General features: G+C 41.3%; 1 non-coding gene across 1 annotated transcript; it reads right to left on the bottom strand.

Moving 5' to 3' along the window:
* Nucleotides 1–10,731: 10,731 nt before the first annotated feature.
* LOC111723882 lies at nt 10,732–10,794 on the bottom strand. The gene has a single exon (XR_002772327.1). It is a non-coding gene; the product is annotated as a U7 small nuclear RNA (small nuclear RNA).
* Nucleotides 10,795–15,209: the final 4,415 nt, after the last annotated feature.

The following is a 15,209-nucleotide window of genomic DNA, read 5'->3' as shown; positions in this document are numbered from 1 at the left end:
TAAGAATGAATTAAGCTTGTGATTAGTGAAATTAAATACCGTGAAATCCAATAAGGCTCTTCAACATAGATTGGGTCCGTATTGCTAATGAGATCCCTGTCAGATGCCAGTGTGTCTATTCTTTAGTATAAGTAGAAGTTCTGACATTTAATAGAGGGTTACCACCAGTGGCATGCTGGCAAATATTTAATATCTGGCTTCTTGCAGGAATAAAATATGGTGGTTGGTGCTTGACAATTTCCATGCTGTAAATACTCCAGCTATAGTTAATTTCACTTATCCGTATGCTATTGCTCAGTGTACAAGTAAGAAGAGACACGCACAGTCACCACTGATGAGTTAGCAGACTTTGGCACATGCTGTCTACTATGCAGATTATGCCAAGAATGCTGTTTCTCAAGTTAATATAGACCACATGTTGTCAAACTATTTCACAAAATGTCCAGATAATCAATATTTTAGGCTTTGCACAGTATATGGTCTCTGCCACAACTACTCAACTCTGCCACTGCGGTGCAAAATCAGTCATAGACAAATGCATAAGTGACTGGGTATAGCTGTGCTCCAATAAAACATTATTTACAAAAACAGATGGCAGGGCAAATTTGTTCAAATGGGAGGCATGGTTTGTTCACCTCATAGACCATAAAATTCATGTAAAACCAAAAGTGAATTCAAAGCAAAACCTTTCTTTAGAAATTCAGAAGACTTTAGGATAATGCTATACCTTAGATGCAGGACTATGAAATTTGTTATTACTGTGAGGACAATGTAAAAGTGTGGTAGGGGGAGGGGTAGGCTAATAAAATGCCAGCCAATAAAATGTTGATTCAACTATATTGTTTAGGGAACACAAATGAGTTTCTGTCAGATCTATGGATTCTGCCACACTGGAAGATGTGAGAAAATTATGGAAAATATAAAAGACAATAAATTCTCAGTGGTCTGGCTCCGATTGAGTCTATCTGTAAGCTTATTTATATGGAATTACTTTTCCTAAGATACAAAGTTCTTAGTGAGTGAAGCTATGGTTCTCTACCCCTTGCTAAGTTTTCCCACCTAGCAAAGAAGCAGACGTTAACACTAAGAGATTGATATGTATGTGTCAACAGAGGCTATCTGGATTATCAGTTGTTACAAATAGCACTGGGTCAGATGGGCTGTGGAATTCTTGTTCTTTTAGGGGATAGGATACTAGCAAAGTAGCTCTGCAAAAGCCAGGCTCATAGGCAATTGAACTAAGGTCCTATTCACTTTCAACTCATCTTTCTTCCCAGAAGAATCAATTCTCTTTCATCTGGAACTCCTAGATGGAGAAAGAAAGTTTGAATTCAATAGTTTTCCCCACCTGACTTCAGTGCAATTCATAATTTACTAGGATCTTGGTAGTAGACAAACAAAAGGACCATGATATAAAAGCTCTTATGTGTTTAGGGATGGTTAAAAAGCACTTAGCATTCCACTCTCACCATCTAACTATTTGTTGGATGACCAACTCAGTCATTAATTCAATGAAGGTTGCCTGACCCTTCATGCTGTGCAATGTTGGCTGCTCACGGGGAAGCTGTATATATCCAGGAGATGTGCCTTTCCTTTATACACACAGCTGAGCCTTAAACACTTCCCAAGAATATTTTGGGGGGTAGCTAATTCTTCTATGAAATGACTTGATCTTCCTGAAACACCTCTTTATTAAATAATTTGTACTTTACTGATCTTTTGTCTTAATCTCTGGAGTCTCTCAGTGCAGCCTGTAGAGAGCCAATCTCCTTCAAAGATGAGAAAGCTGAGGCTCCAGATAAAAGGAAAAGATTGGCCAAGAGTAGTTATGGCATTCATTAGGAAGAAAGTGGTTAACATTTAAGTTGTGAGAGTGATAATCATAGCCACTGCTAGAAACATTTTCTCTTAAATGTTTCTCTGAGTCTTCAAAGGCATTTAACCTCAGGGCCCAAACTCTGCTATTTCATTAAATTGTTAGCAATTTCCTTAGGGGACCTTCTTTTTCTTCTGTGCCTTGACCTGCGGGTCCAGAGTGGATAGTCATAAATCCTGTGAAGAAAAGTTTATGTCTTATAGGGAGATTCCTCTTTCCTTGAGACAGAACAGAGCTGGGTCATGGAGAGGTCTCAGAGTGCCGTTAGGCACACCTTAGGTGAAAGGTAAAAGTGTCCTGGGAGTTAGCCTATGGATTTATGGAAATTTCTCAGACTTGGGTTTGAAAACGGCATCATATTTTGACTTGTGAAAAAAATTTCAGGGGCCCGGAGCTGAATATGAGCATGTCTCATTATATGTAATAAAATATGGCTGTCTAAAAACTGCTGGCAAATTGTTTGATGATGTTGACATTAGAGGCTGTTCAACTCGAACCACTCTTCAGGATTAACAGAGCCATCTAGCAGAGATGAGTCAAGGGGTCCAAGTTTTAAACCTGTTTCACCAGATCAGTTTTACTTTTCAAACGTTAAGCATTCAAACTTGGTATAAGGTTTCATCAGAAAAATTATCTTTGCCAAGATCACCATTGATTTAGTACACCCTTCTCCTATGAAAAATAAAGAAAATAAGGAAACTGAAACAGGGAGATTGAAGTGATTTTCTCAAATACCACCCAACAGTTACCAATATTCTGTTCCACCAAGGGGGGCCCCACCTCTGGAGGGGCTGTTACTTTAAGAGGTGCTTCATAAATCCAGAGTGCTAAAGGGAGATTGAGAGATTATGGTCTACTTCCAGACAGCCAACTTATTCTAACTATACTGTAGAGATGAGAGCCTTGAAACCTATGTGTTTTGTCCACATTAATTAATGGTAGAGAAGGTGACACAGTCTCAGAACAGCATTTGCAGTGGAAGCTCTATTCCTTCCTCCCTCCTAGCACCTTGTCCAACTCTTCATTGGTCAGCTGCTCCAGTTTCTCTGGCCTTTGATTTAGAGGTAAAACTCTGGAAACCGAATATTTAAGGTTTTTTCTGAAAGAAAAACATGTCACATTAAAGAGAGAGGTGTGAGAAAAGTTGTGTGGTTTTTTTTTTGTTTGTTTTTTGCTTCTCACTACCCATGCAGGTAGATTCAGATGCAAAATTTGATTTAGATCCTAGACATATATTAGGGATGCATTTCATCTCTTAAGAAACCTTTATTGTTGAATAAGGCAAAACAGTGTTAGCTCTTTGGAAAAGTCAACATCAATAATGATTATGAGAATGATTTTTTTGCATCATACTTGATACAGATCAGGATTTCCATTTGGATTTCTTTAAACGTATCTCCAGAATCATAACAAGCTGACTGCTTCTTGTCCCCTCCTTTAATAAACCCATATGATCATTTTAATTGACTGGCCTTGAGCTATCCTGTTGCTTGAAGTACAATGGCATTGTTCTACACACACAGAAAGTGATGGAGTAGTCACTTTAATTTCTTGAATGATGACAATTGTTTATGGGGGAATATTAGCAACATAGCTATGGACTCTGTCAGTGGAAAATGCTTTTGTTAAAGGAGAAGAATATTCAGACATTTTCCCCTAGACATCCAAGGCATTTTTTTTTTTTTTTCTGGTGCTGGGGAAAGGGGAAATGAGAGGATATAACTGTTGCCCCTGGTGCACTTGGCACTGCTAGTTAAAAATACTCCTGTGGCCAGGTGCAGGGCTCTGCCTTGGTGGCAGCAATGGCACCAACCCCAAGGTGAGGAGCACAGTGTGGTTTACGATGATTAGAAACCCCACTGTAGCCCTTCACACTGTTGCATGCAAGATCAGAGAGAACTCCTGTTTATTCAAACTTGTGCCCACCTGATACTCAAAACCTAAACTCCAACTGAACTGCTTTCTGCCTTATCATCAAGCCCTCCGAGCTTGTCCTGCCTCTGAGCTCTTCACTGGAGTGTGTTCCATCTATTACAGACTCCTGTAATACCAGCTGCTTCTCTTTCAGGTTTCTGTGCAAATGGAATCTCCTCCAAAAGATCTTCCCTGGCCGTCCTTACTAGAACAGCCCCTTCCCATGCCACTATTTTGTTTTACTTTCATCATAGCATTTCACATGAAACTATTATTTTACCTACCTATGTATTTAGCTATCAACTTGTTTCTCCTTCCACAGTACAATTAGTGGGAGAGCAGGAACCTTGTTCCTGCAGAAGTGCCAGACTTTGGAACACTACCGGCTATATGCAATAAATACGTATTTCTATGTGAATAACTAAACTTACCACCTTTTGTCCCTTTAAAATATGTGAGGCATAGAAACCATGTGACTATAATAAAGTCAGATAGCTAATGAGTGAATGAATCTATGTTTGAACCCTTGCTTTTGACCAATTAGGAATATGTTGATTAAGCCATACTTACTTGATCTCACAAAAAATTTTAATGGGTAAAACTAGTCGCTTTTTAACATTTTTATTCTGTTCAACATTTGGCAAATATGTACCCCTTTTGCTCCTCAGCTTCTTCACTTAATTACAATAATAAAAGTAACTACTTCATGAGGTTATGGTTAGGATGAAATGCACTAATATATACCAAGCATCCTGTGGAGTCCCTTTAAACACTTGAAAATTTCCATTCAGTAACTTAACTCCCACTCTTTTTTTTCTCGTAGTTAAATATTCTCAGATGCTTTAACTTTGATGTGATATCTATACCTTATGCCATTCTTATCAACTTCCTACTTATGTGTTCAGTTTTAAAAACAGGAGCCTACAAAAATGTTCATTGCAATGCCATTAAAATAGCTATAATGTGGAAACAATTTGAATCAGTAACAAAACATTTATAAGAACTACCATATATCCATGTGATGGAATAATATTTGGTGGAAAATGAAGGAAAAACAATCTCTTTTCAACTGGCATATGTATTATGTATGTTTGGATGTATGTATTGAGGTATGGAAGTGTTGACTCATGCTCTTCTATATTATTTGAAATGTTATCATCTGTTACTGTTATTGTTTATTTTCATGTTCCAATTGTTCCAAATTTGGCTAGTGGAAACTCTTTCAAACTGATTTCATTGTCTTTTTTTATTTCCCCCAATCATTCTTTGATCACTGTCTTGCTTTCTCACACAAGTTATTCAGTAGTTCAGTGGCTAGGGCACTAGCCACAAATGCTGGAGCTAGTGAGTTTGAATCCAGCCTGGGCCTGCCAAACAACAATGACAACTGCAAAAAAAAAAAAAAAAAATAGCTGGACGTTGTGGCGGGTGCCTCTAGTCTTAGTTATCTGGAAGCTTAGGCAAGAGGATTGCCTAAGCCCAAGGGCTGGAGGTTGCTGTGAGCTGTGATGCCATGGCACTCTACCAAGGGTGACACAGTGAGATTCTGCCTTAAAAAACAACAACAACAAAAAAAAAAACTTTACCAAGCCATGGTAAAAATTAAGAAAGTTTATGTATGTATAGCATTTGAAGAGTTCGGGCACATAGTGAGTTTCCAATAAATATTAGCTATTCTTATTCAAAGGCCAGTTTTTGAACAGAATCTTATAATTATTAATTCTTCCTTCATTTTTTTGTCTCATCTCATTCAAGATAATTTTTGAACTGCTTCGAATGTTCCAGGCACAGATTCTACATAAAGCCCACTGTGTATTGTCTGACTATATACGTATATATTTTTCTCCCTGTCAGTTTTTGTATTCTGAAGTTTAATGCATCATGTTGGCTCCATTGGAACCAAACAATGGTGTTTCTGAAAGAACACGGGGCTGTACATCTAGTTTTTTCCTTACCATTAATTGCCCGTGTCATTTTAGCACATATCACTTTTCCTTTACGATCCTCGTATTTCTCTTCTATAAAACGAGGGGAAGAAAGATAGAGGTTAAACTAGACAGGTTTCAAGTTCTTTCCAACCTGAACATTCCAGCGGCACATGAGCAATGTCCGACTCTGTTTCCTTACACCTGTCTGGAGGATCTGACATGAAATGTTGGATGCAGTGGGGCTGTTGTATCATAAACTGGCTCAGTGGTCAAGTCTATTTCACAGTGTATCCCTTTCATAAAATATGAATAATATTCTAAAGTAGCACCACTTCTCAAAGTGGTCGCTTTGTTGTTGACAACAGGAAAAAAAATTGAAAATGACCAGCGGGAAGAGAGAAGATGAAGTCGTGGGAGAGAGAGTACTTCCTCAAACATGCTCACCCAGGAAGGTAAGCTTCTGCCTCCTGAACTTTTCTTTTAGGGAAAGCACCCCTCAAAAACCTGTACCCCAAGCCCCTCCCATTAGCTGCTATCCCCAGCATTGCCCTGCCTCCTTGATGAAGTAGTCTGACCTTCTGACAAGAGTTCCCACACCATCTCTTCACGCCTTGTTGGTTTAGTTTCACATGATGGATGACATGACACACAGTCAGCAGGGCTGTTGGTACCTGCTCTGTAAATGACTCTGGTATCATGCTGCCAAAGGCAAAGTGACCATCTCTCAATTCTGGCTGAGCATTTTGACTTCAGGTTTTCAAGTATGGAAGCTAGTGATTTATGAGACACAGAAAAGCATAAATGGCCTTCCATTCCTTTTGACAAGGATAGACTCTCTGCGTAACCTCAACCCGTACTTCTTTGCAGGATAACGTTGCTCTGGCAGGAGGAATGCGGCACCCCTTCTACACCATGAAGGCCAAGTTGTTGTTTGCTTTCACCAATTTTGTGTGGATTTAGGTCTGGCCAGTAGATGATGGACTCTTGGAGGGGTTGGGTGAGCAGCGTTGGTCTTCGCTGAGTCATTCACATCCATCTCAGCTTATTGGTAGGTCCTGGTTTTGAGAACTAGGATGAAACTATGCCATAGTTTCTATGAAAAGCTACTGCTTGGTAACCCTTTGTTCAGCAGCCTGTGCTTCTTGGACACCTAGTCTTTCTCTAGGTGAATTATCTGAGTAACAGTGCTTCAGTTGCATGGGCTTCTGAGCAAGCTAAGACACAAAGATAAGATGAGGCTCAGGGATGTGCTGGGGTAGGCAGGCCACCCATCCTTATTTGTCTAGTATTGAGGTATTTACTTTAATACCAAAATCCTAACAATCTCAAGGGACAACTGCTTCCACTATTAAAACTGGGACAGCTCCAGGCAAAGTGGAATGAGTTGGTCACCAACTTGTAGGTGGAAGGTTGGGAGGAATGTGGGATGAGTAGCATGACTCTCCAGGTTGGCGTGAAGAAACAGATGTGTTAGCATGCCTATTATTTGGTAATATCACTGTCACTGTAGCCCTGTCAAAATGACCTATACATTTGTCTAGTACAGAATACATGCTCAGTAAATCTTTAAAATGAATAGGATTTAAATTAGCAAATAGTAAGGTCAAGTAGACTGACCATTGCACCATGGATCTAGTAGACTTTCTGTGAAATTGCTTTGTGTCAAATTATTCCCTGAAGCTGGAATGGAGCTCTCTCTAGAAGTGAGAAATGAGTTATGCCAGCTGACCATACCAGAAGGAACTGGGTCTTATGGGCAACCCTATAGTATCTGGCCAATAGGCTGGGTGCATTGTAGCTGCTAATACACCTCTGGCAATTGTCAAATGCATTGACTCTCTTGTAAGCCTGTTTTTTCTTGCTCTAACTCTCACATAAAAAGATGGGAGTGGTTTGTATTCCTCTGAGGGACATTTCCTTGTAGGGGAAAAATGACTTAGATTGTTATAATCATTCCTTATTTTTATTAATGAATGAGGTTCATTACCACTTAGGGTCTGAAAAGTATTTTAAACATCTTCATAGACATAGAAGACCTGCAGAACAAGGGGAATTCCAGAGACTGTTCCTTTCCATTCTTATGGCAGGGTTCTTTTGAAGGTTATGTAATTGATATTTTTCTTATTCATTTAGCCTGAAATGATCTAAATGTGACCTTGCAAGACATATTAACTGCTTGGGAAGCAACTTGAGATTTAAAATAAGCTTTTAAAAGGCCTTAAAAGTGGGAAGTAACATATCACCCCAAATAAACCTACTTTAACTTTACAAGTTTGCTTTGAGAGAGGAGACAGAGAGAAAGAAAGAAGAAAGAAGAGAGAGAGAGAGGAAGGAAGGCAAGAAGGAAGAAAGGAAGGAAGGAAGGAAGGAAGGAAGGAAGAAAGGAAGGAAGGAAGGAAGGAAGAGAGGCTTCATGACCAGATTATAAACTATATAAATCTCTTCCCTGAGACTTACACTTAGAGACTAACAGGAGTCTATTCTAACTATTTTTTATTGATCTCTATCACACTCAACATACTAGGAATATCCCCTGGATAGAAACGTTAGGTAGATATGTAGCCAGGGACCACTGAGACTCTCCTAAGGGACAAAGTGTATTCCTTGCCTTGGTGCAACCTCAAGAGAATGCCCCACATGGGAAGAAGGACAAAGGGTGGGCTCCATCTTGGTGCTGCCCCATCTTAATCCCATCTCAAGCAATTGCCACATCTGGGAGGATGAGGAACACCCTATGGGCTGGGCAGCTCAAGCACAATAGGATTTGGAAAATGACTCAGATTAGAGTAACTAACCTAAGATTAATCGTCATGTTGTTAACTTTCTGTCAGAATGGTTCCATGGTGATATCTGAACCATGAGAAGGGTCTAATTCAGACAGTTAAAACAGCACACTAGATCATAAACAAGTCTTTCTCTCTGGCTATGACAAGAGGTCTGGTCTTCCTCGGTGGCACAGTATCTTGCTCTTCCTCCATAACCTATATTTCGCTCTTGCTCTATAACTTTGTCTCCCCCACCCCAATACATTTCACCATGTGCTTGCCTTCAGTGTGTCTGGTCATTCTCTGGCCAAGAGCACACCAAGAACAGGTTTGCCAAACCTGACCAGACATACTTCTAGATTAGAGGGCCTGCTTCCCTCATGATCCCAGCAGGCCCTAACATTCACATTTTGAAGTTAATGGCCTTCAGACCTTGAAGAGGCATTATAGGACAGTAACTCAGAGCTAACTCTGGCCTGTTGGTGAGTTCAAATCCAAGTTCTTCTAATAACCAGGTCTGTGACTCTAGAGAAATGACTTAATCCCTTTCTATCTAAATTTTCATGTCTGTAAAATGAGGATGGCATAGTACTTTCTCATACAGGTGTTGTATGCATGGGATGAATGAGTTTATGTACATAAAATACTTAAAACAGTGTTTGGGAAATGTGTACTGTGGAAGTATTACTTCTTCATAAGCATTAGAATCTTGTGACGGCCCTGAGCTCATAAATCCACAAAATTGGAATCTCTAAATTCATAATTCCCAAACTTGCGGCTCATGAAAATCATCTGGGATGTTTCTGAAGTTCTGCTACCCAAGCTTTACCTCAGACAAGTTGAATCTGGATGTCTGGGGATGAGGCTCCGAGAGGTGATTACGATGTATAAAGAGTGTTCCTCTGTTCTTGGCTCAGCCTGGGGAACCAGTGCTTCGGAAGGGCCTTAGGTGTCCTACATCAGGCTGTTTGTGAGTGTATTAACTGTGACATTTTAGTGATTCATCCATTATTTAGGAGTCTTTGAGTAGGCCTGCGTTACTTTGTCTAAGGCTGTAAGTCTCTCGTGCTAGAAAGACCCTCAGTTGCCGTTCACACTCAAGCACCTAACATGGTAGGATGGAGATGTGAGGGAGGCAGGAGTGAAAGACGTGACTGTTTTTCCAGATCCTGCTGACAGGTTTGAAGTCAAGAAGGCCAGGCCAGGAGAGGTTCAGCTCAGGTGAGGGCTGTACAGAACTCTCCATTCTTCAATAGTTTTGCATCCCTATTGGTTTTTCTTTGCTAGTTTTGCCCTTTCCTGTCCCTGCCTTTTCTTTTCCCTCCTCTATGTCACAAGCCTGTTTCTTATCTTCTGGAACATCACAATCCATCTCCCCTTCCCGGGTAGTAGCACAGGGAAGGGTCAATGCTCAGGAGGCACCACATTGCCGCCGACATGGCTGGCAGGAATAGCATCTTCTGCTTGCCTAGGGGGCTGGCCATCTCGGGATCGCAGGCATCATAGAACTGGACTGAGCTTCCCAGTACAGCCACAGGTTCCAATCAGCTCCCACTGCGTTTGCATCATAGCACACATCATAGCACATCGCCCGTGGCTTTCCTTATATGTGTCATCTTGAGCCATGTGCATGGTGTTCTCCCGGGCCCAGAAGGTCTAAATCACCTTGGTCAGGACCACAGTGGCCTCTTCAGTGCCCAAAGACACCATCAAAGACAAAAGCTGCACGTTCAGGGGAGCCATGGAAAAGTTCAGAAGGGATAGACCATCTCCTAGGGCTATTTCAAGACTTGTAGGGTGGAGAAGCAGCCCTGCCAGCTGCAGGCAGAAGCCTTTCTGTGCAGTCCTACCATCCTAGCCCTGAGCTCCCAAGGTCTCAGATACAACAAATCAACCAGGAAGAGACCACGTTAGTATGGGCTACACAGGGTGGCTAATGTTTATAATCCCAGCAATTTGGGAGACCAAGGCACAAGGATTGCTTGAGGCCAGGAGTTCAAGACCAGCCTGGGTAACATAGCAGGAGTATCAACTCTACAAAAAAAATTTAAAAATTAACCAGGTATGGTAGTGCATGCCTGTAGTCCCATCACTCCAGAGGCTGAGGCAGGAAGGTCTCTTAAGCCCAGGAGTTTGAGGCTGCAGTGAGCTATGATCACACCACTGCACTCTAGCCTGAGTGACTGACAGAGGGAGACACAGTCTTAAAAGAAGAAAAACAAAACAACGACAACAAAATAAACCTGCATGAGGATCTTTTGGAAAGCATCAGAATGCCTGCTAGACAAATTCTAAAGGAGCTGTGATACTTCTAGTTCTTGTCTTGCTCTCTGCCAAAATCATCTACTTAAACAGGTATCTCTAAAGCCTTCCCACTTTGGTGAATTATTCCCTGTGCAAGCTTCTCTGGGTGGGAGCATCCTTCTTATGTGGCTATGGAATCTCAGCTTCCTGCTGAACCAGTTTCCTCATTGAAAAGAGGCTATTGTAAAGCTTGAACAAGATCACATATGTGAGTGTCACCTACTTTGTGAAGGATGTGCAACTTTGTATCAAATCACTAGCACGGGCTGCTTTCTGGCGTGGCTGAAGCAGATATGACTGTTATTTGATGGATGAGCTATTTACAACTGAGGAAACCAGGAGGGGACTTCTTCTGCTACGCTGATTGGATGACCTGGGTAATGCATTCTCTTTATGTAAATGATAGAAAATCTGAACAATCCAGTACTGCAGTTCTCAGACGGATTAGCAAAACCACAACATTTCAACAATAAGGGATAAGAAAGGCCAGACATTCTCAGCGTGGCTGTTCTGCATACTTCCGTGTGGGGGCAGGTGCTTCAATCAGCTAACAGCTTTGCACCAGTGTGCCCAGGCACTAGAAGAAGCATGGATAGGAAGAAAGAGAGAGAGGGAGAGAAAGAAAGATAGAGAAGAGAAAAGAAAAGAGAAAAAGCCCCAAAGTGACAAATCCATGCACAGTCCTACAGTCACCTGGCAATCAAAGCATTAGCAGCCAAAAAGCTTTTCTTGTGGAGGGGAAGTTAATGGATTTATATTATTTGTGGTTATCTGGATTTCAGATTGACACCATAAATATTCAGACTCTGAACTCGGCTGGAAGCAGCTGCTACTGACTTTTCTGTGACCTAACTGGAAACTTTAAATCAGCTGTCTCCTTGACTTTCAAGTGAATGACACACTCCTCATCCACCCGATAGCATCTTCTCGGTGTTTTATTGCCTCCAGAGGACCTCAGTTCAGTAGGATCTGTAACTATAGCCTCTTTTGAATGCCAAGTCCAGTTAAGATTGCTAAATCATAAAGTACTGCATCCTGGAGCAGAGATGGCCCAGACTGTGGGCTTGCACAGAGCTCATTCTACAAAATGCACATGGTGAACATACATCTGATGTGAGGCCTGCAACTCATTATCCGCAAATTGACATGGCTCTCCATCCATGGCTCCCTCTGCTCAGTAGATCTTGCCTCAGTTCCTTCTTTTTCATTTTCCTCTTGCTTATATTTGTCTCTGAGAGGTAGATTTATGGCACTTCTATGCAGTTACAGGGGACATTTTCTTCTGGGTACATTGTGAGCTGCTTCCAGTTCCTGTGATCAACAGCTGGTGAAAGCATGAGACCCTTCCTGAAATGAGCCTTGAAGCTCTCTCTGGTCCACATCAGAGCTGACAGACACTAAGAGTGTGGAGATGGGAGAAGGAGGGGCATGTTCCTCCTCCTCCCTCATGTTGCTGGGATTAGGGAACCTTCCACTGGCAACAGGCTCCCTTCTGCCTGGTGACAAATTGTGCTTAAGGTTTGACAACGCCAAATCCATCATAAGGATCAGGCCAGCTCCTTCTCTCTGTCAGCTTAACAGATGTGGCAGCAGCCACAATGTCAATAAAGGTTATGTCCTGCTTCAGAGAAAAAGGGGCCAAAACACCATTTAAGTAATTGCTTGGGGGAAAAAAATCAAGCTATCCTTCTAGGAAGGCAATAGCATTATCAGGAAGGACTCCACACATGGGCTGTTTCTCTCTTCTGTTCCCTGATGAGTTGAATGGTATTCTCAGGGGAAGATATGTGGGTCTATTACCAGGAGAAAGGTCAAGACACAAGAAATGGCAAGCTGGGACTTTGGAGGTCCCGTCTACCCTATGTTTGAAAATCCAGCAAGAGTTCTTATTCTACCATTTGGCCAGACCATACTATGCCTCAGATGTTATAAAACTTCCCTTGGGTTTTTGATGTAATGGCGAGAAAGGATCGATGAATGAAAAAAAAAAAATAGCTCAGTGATGAACTTTTTTTATACTATTTCAGCATTGTTAAATTCTCAGTTTTGCATGGAGCATCCTACTTTTTTCCATGCTAAGGTCTCTGAATGCCTTAATCCTGGCCTAAGAAAAAGCATTCCAGGAAAAGAAGAATAACAGAAGCAGAGAATGGCAAGTCACCTAGAGCAGCTGGAGTGAACAGTTCAAGGTGGGGGGAACAGCAGGTCACAAAAGAAGCAAGGCGGGCAGGAACATCAGCTGGCCCTGGAGCTGGGCTGGGCGGCCATGCTGAGGCTCCAACAGTGATGAGACACTCAGGCACAGCTATTAATAGGAAAGTAACCAGATCATATTTGCATTTCAGACAAATAACTCTGAAAGCTGTGTGGAAGACATGTAGATTAGAAGAGGATAGAATGGAGCCGGGGAGAACAGTTAAAAGATCTAGCCAAAAAAAAAAAATAATAAAATAAAATAATGAGGGTCTTAACTAGAAAATCAGTAGTAGAGAGGGAAGGAAGTGATGAAGTGTGTGTGTGTGTGTGTGTATTCCAGGGTTAAAACCGACTGGAATGGTGCATGGTTAGAGGCTCCCACCAAGGAGCTGAGGAAGAAAGCTCCACCCATCCATTAGAAAGTCTTCATTTCTTAGTTTCTGTGACTGGGTATGTTGCAGCACTAGCAACTGAGATAAAGAATATTGGAAGAGAACTATATCAAGGCAGTTCAGTGGAAATCTTAGCTCTGGCCATATTCATTTGAAGTTCTGGAGAATAAGGCCAGTCCTATTTTCCCTATCTGCTTCCAAATAGCTGCCCTAGTTGCCTACCTACTGACACTGCTAAACAGAAATTTCCATTGCAATAGTAGAACCATATTTTTGGAATATGGTGTTACATTCGGTCTCTAGCCTGCATTTCAGAAGAGACTGTGTGTTCAGGATTCATGAGATAGTATGTTCCTGTCTATTCCTGCTGAATTGTATATCATTCTAATCCCCGGACTCCTGTTTTGTGGTCTGACACACCTTAATGCAGCCCCAAATATAATCTTTCTAGAAATAATGAGATTGCTTCATCATTAACACCAAGTAATTGAAGTTTGCAAAAATAGGTGTTACTTACAGATTAGTGAATTGATACCACACTAAGTATGAATAGATTTTGGCTTTTGGGGAAATCCTAGTGTTGACCATCTCAATTAGTTCAAAGTCTTAGAGACAAGAAGCAAACTCCTGTTTAAATCAGCTGAAGCAAAGGCCAAATATGTTGGCTCCATAATCAAAAGTAGGTAGTATAGAGGCCCAGATGGGCTTCAGGGATGGCCAGGGCTGAACCAGACCAGGACTGTGAGCGTCATCAGCATTTTTCTCCTCTCTCTCTTTCTCGTTTCAATTTGTTGTTGTGTCCCTATTTTATGCTATTTGATAGGCTTCCTTCAAGAGCTGGAAATACCTATACTGACAGATCTCAGGCTTGCATTAGCATCTTTCTACTCAGGAGGGACTGTTTGTCTTTCCCTGGTTTTCAATTAAAGAGCTCAGGGACACAGTGACTAGAAGATTTAGATTGACTACTCCCAATACAATCACATTTGAAGAAAGGGAGAATAATATTTCTCTCCATAAAGAGAGTGCTGTTTTCAGAACAAAAGAGGTTTGCCTACTGGACAAAGCAGTAGATGCATGCTGTGCCATCCCCCAATTTTCCATAAGGGCAATGAGAATTCAATTATGCCAGCACTGAACTTGGCCCAGCTCGGAGAATATGAATTTGGGCAGGAACCATCACCGCACTCCTCATTCAGCTTCAAGATCCACTCCACTGTGTTCTTACAGCATCTAATACATGCATCTGGGGAACCACTCAGTACACAGCCTTGCAGTCAGCGTCCAGTGCTTATCTTCATCTCTTGACTGCAAGCCACCTGAGCTCAGTCACCATGTCTCCAACACTTCTGTGTGCTCAGAGCCTGCCACAGACCTTAGCACATTGTTTCAGTGGCATTTACCTCATGCTAGAAGAGCAAAAAAATACTCCTTAGTTTGAAAGTCTGTTTCCAAATCACAGAAGCAAGTTCCTCAAGCAGCAATGTGGAAAACAGAGAAAGCTTTCTCTTCCATTTCAGACAAATACTACTGAAAACTAACATTACTCCCGAAACTCGCAGCACGGCTCCTGCAGAGTCCCTCAGGAGATACTTACTGATTGATTTGAAAGGTAGGACTGGAGAAAAGGAGATAAGTGGGAATTATTTATGCATGTTACTCATTGATAATAACATTACCATATATACAAATATGATGTTAATAAATTGTCATACTATTACATAGTGCAATGCTTGGGGTTGGTTATTATTAATAGGAGCACTAAAGAATTTGTGTGATGCCATTCATACTCCTCTTCTTCTTCTTCTTTTTTTTTTTTCTGAACAGCATGAAA

The sequence above is a fragment of the Otolemur garnettii genome, unplaced genomic scaffold (assembly GCF_000181295.1).
Source record: "Otolemur garnettii isolate 467f Iridium unplaced genomic scaffold, OtoGar3 scaffold00016, whole genome shotgun sequence".
In the NCBI taxonomy this organism is placed as follows: Eukaryota; Metazoa; Chordata; class Mammalia; order Primates; family Galagidae; genus Otolemur; species Otolemur garnettii.
The sequence above is the reverse complement of the archived record's forward strand: the minus strand, read 5'-3'. Positions and strand labels throughout refer to the sequence as shown.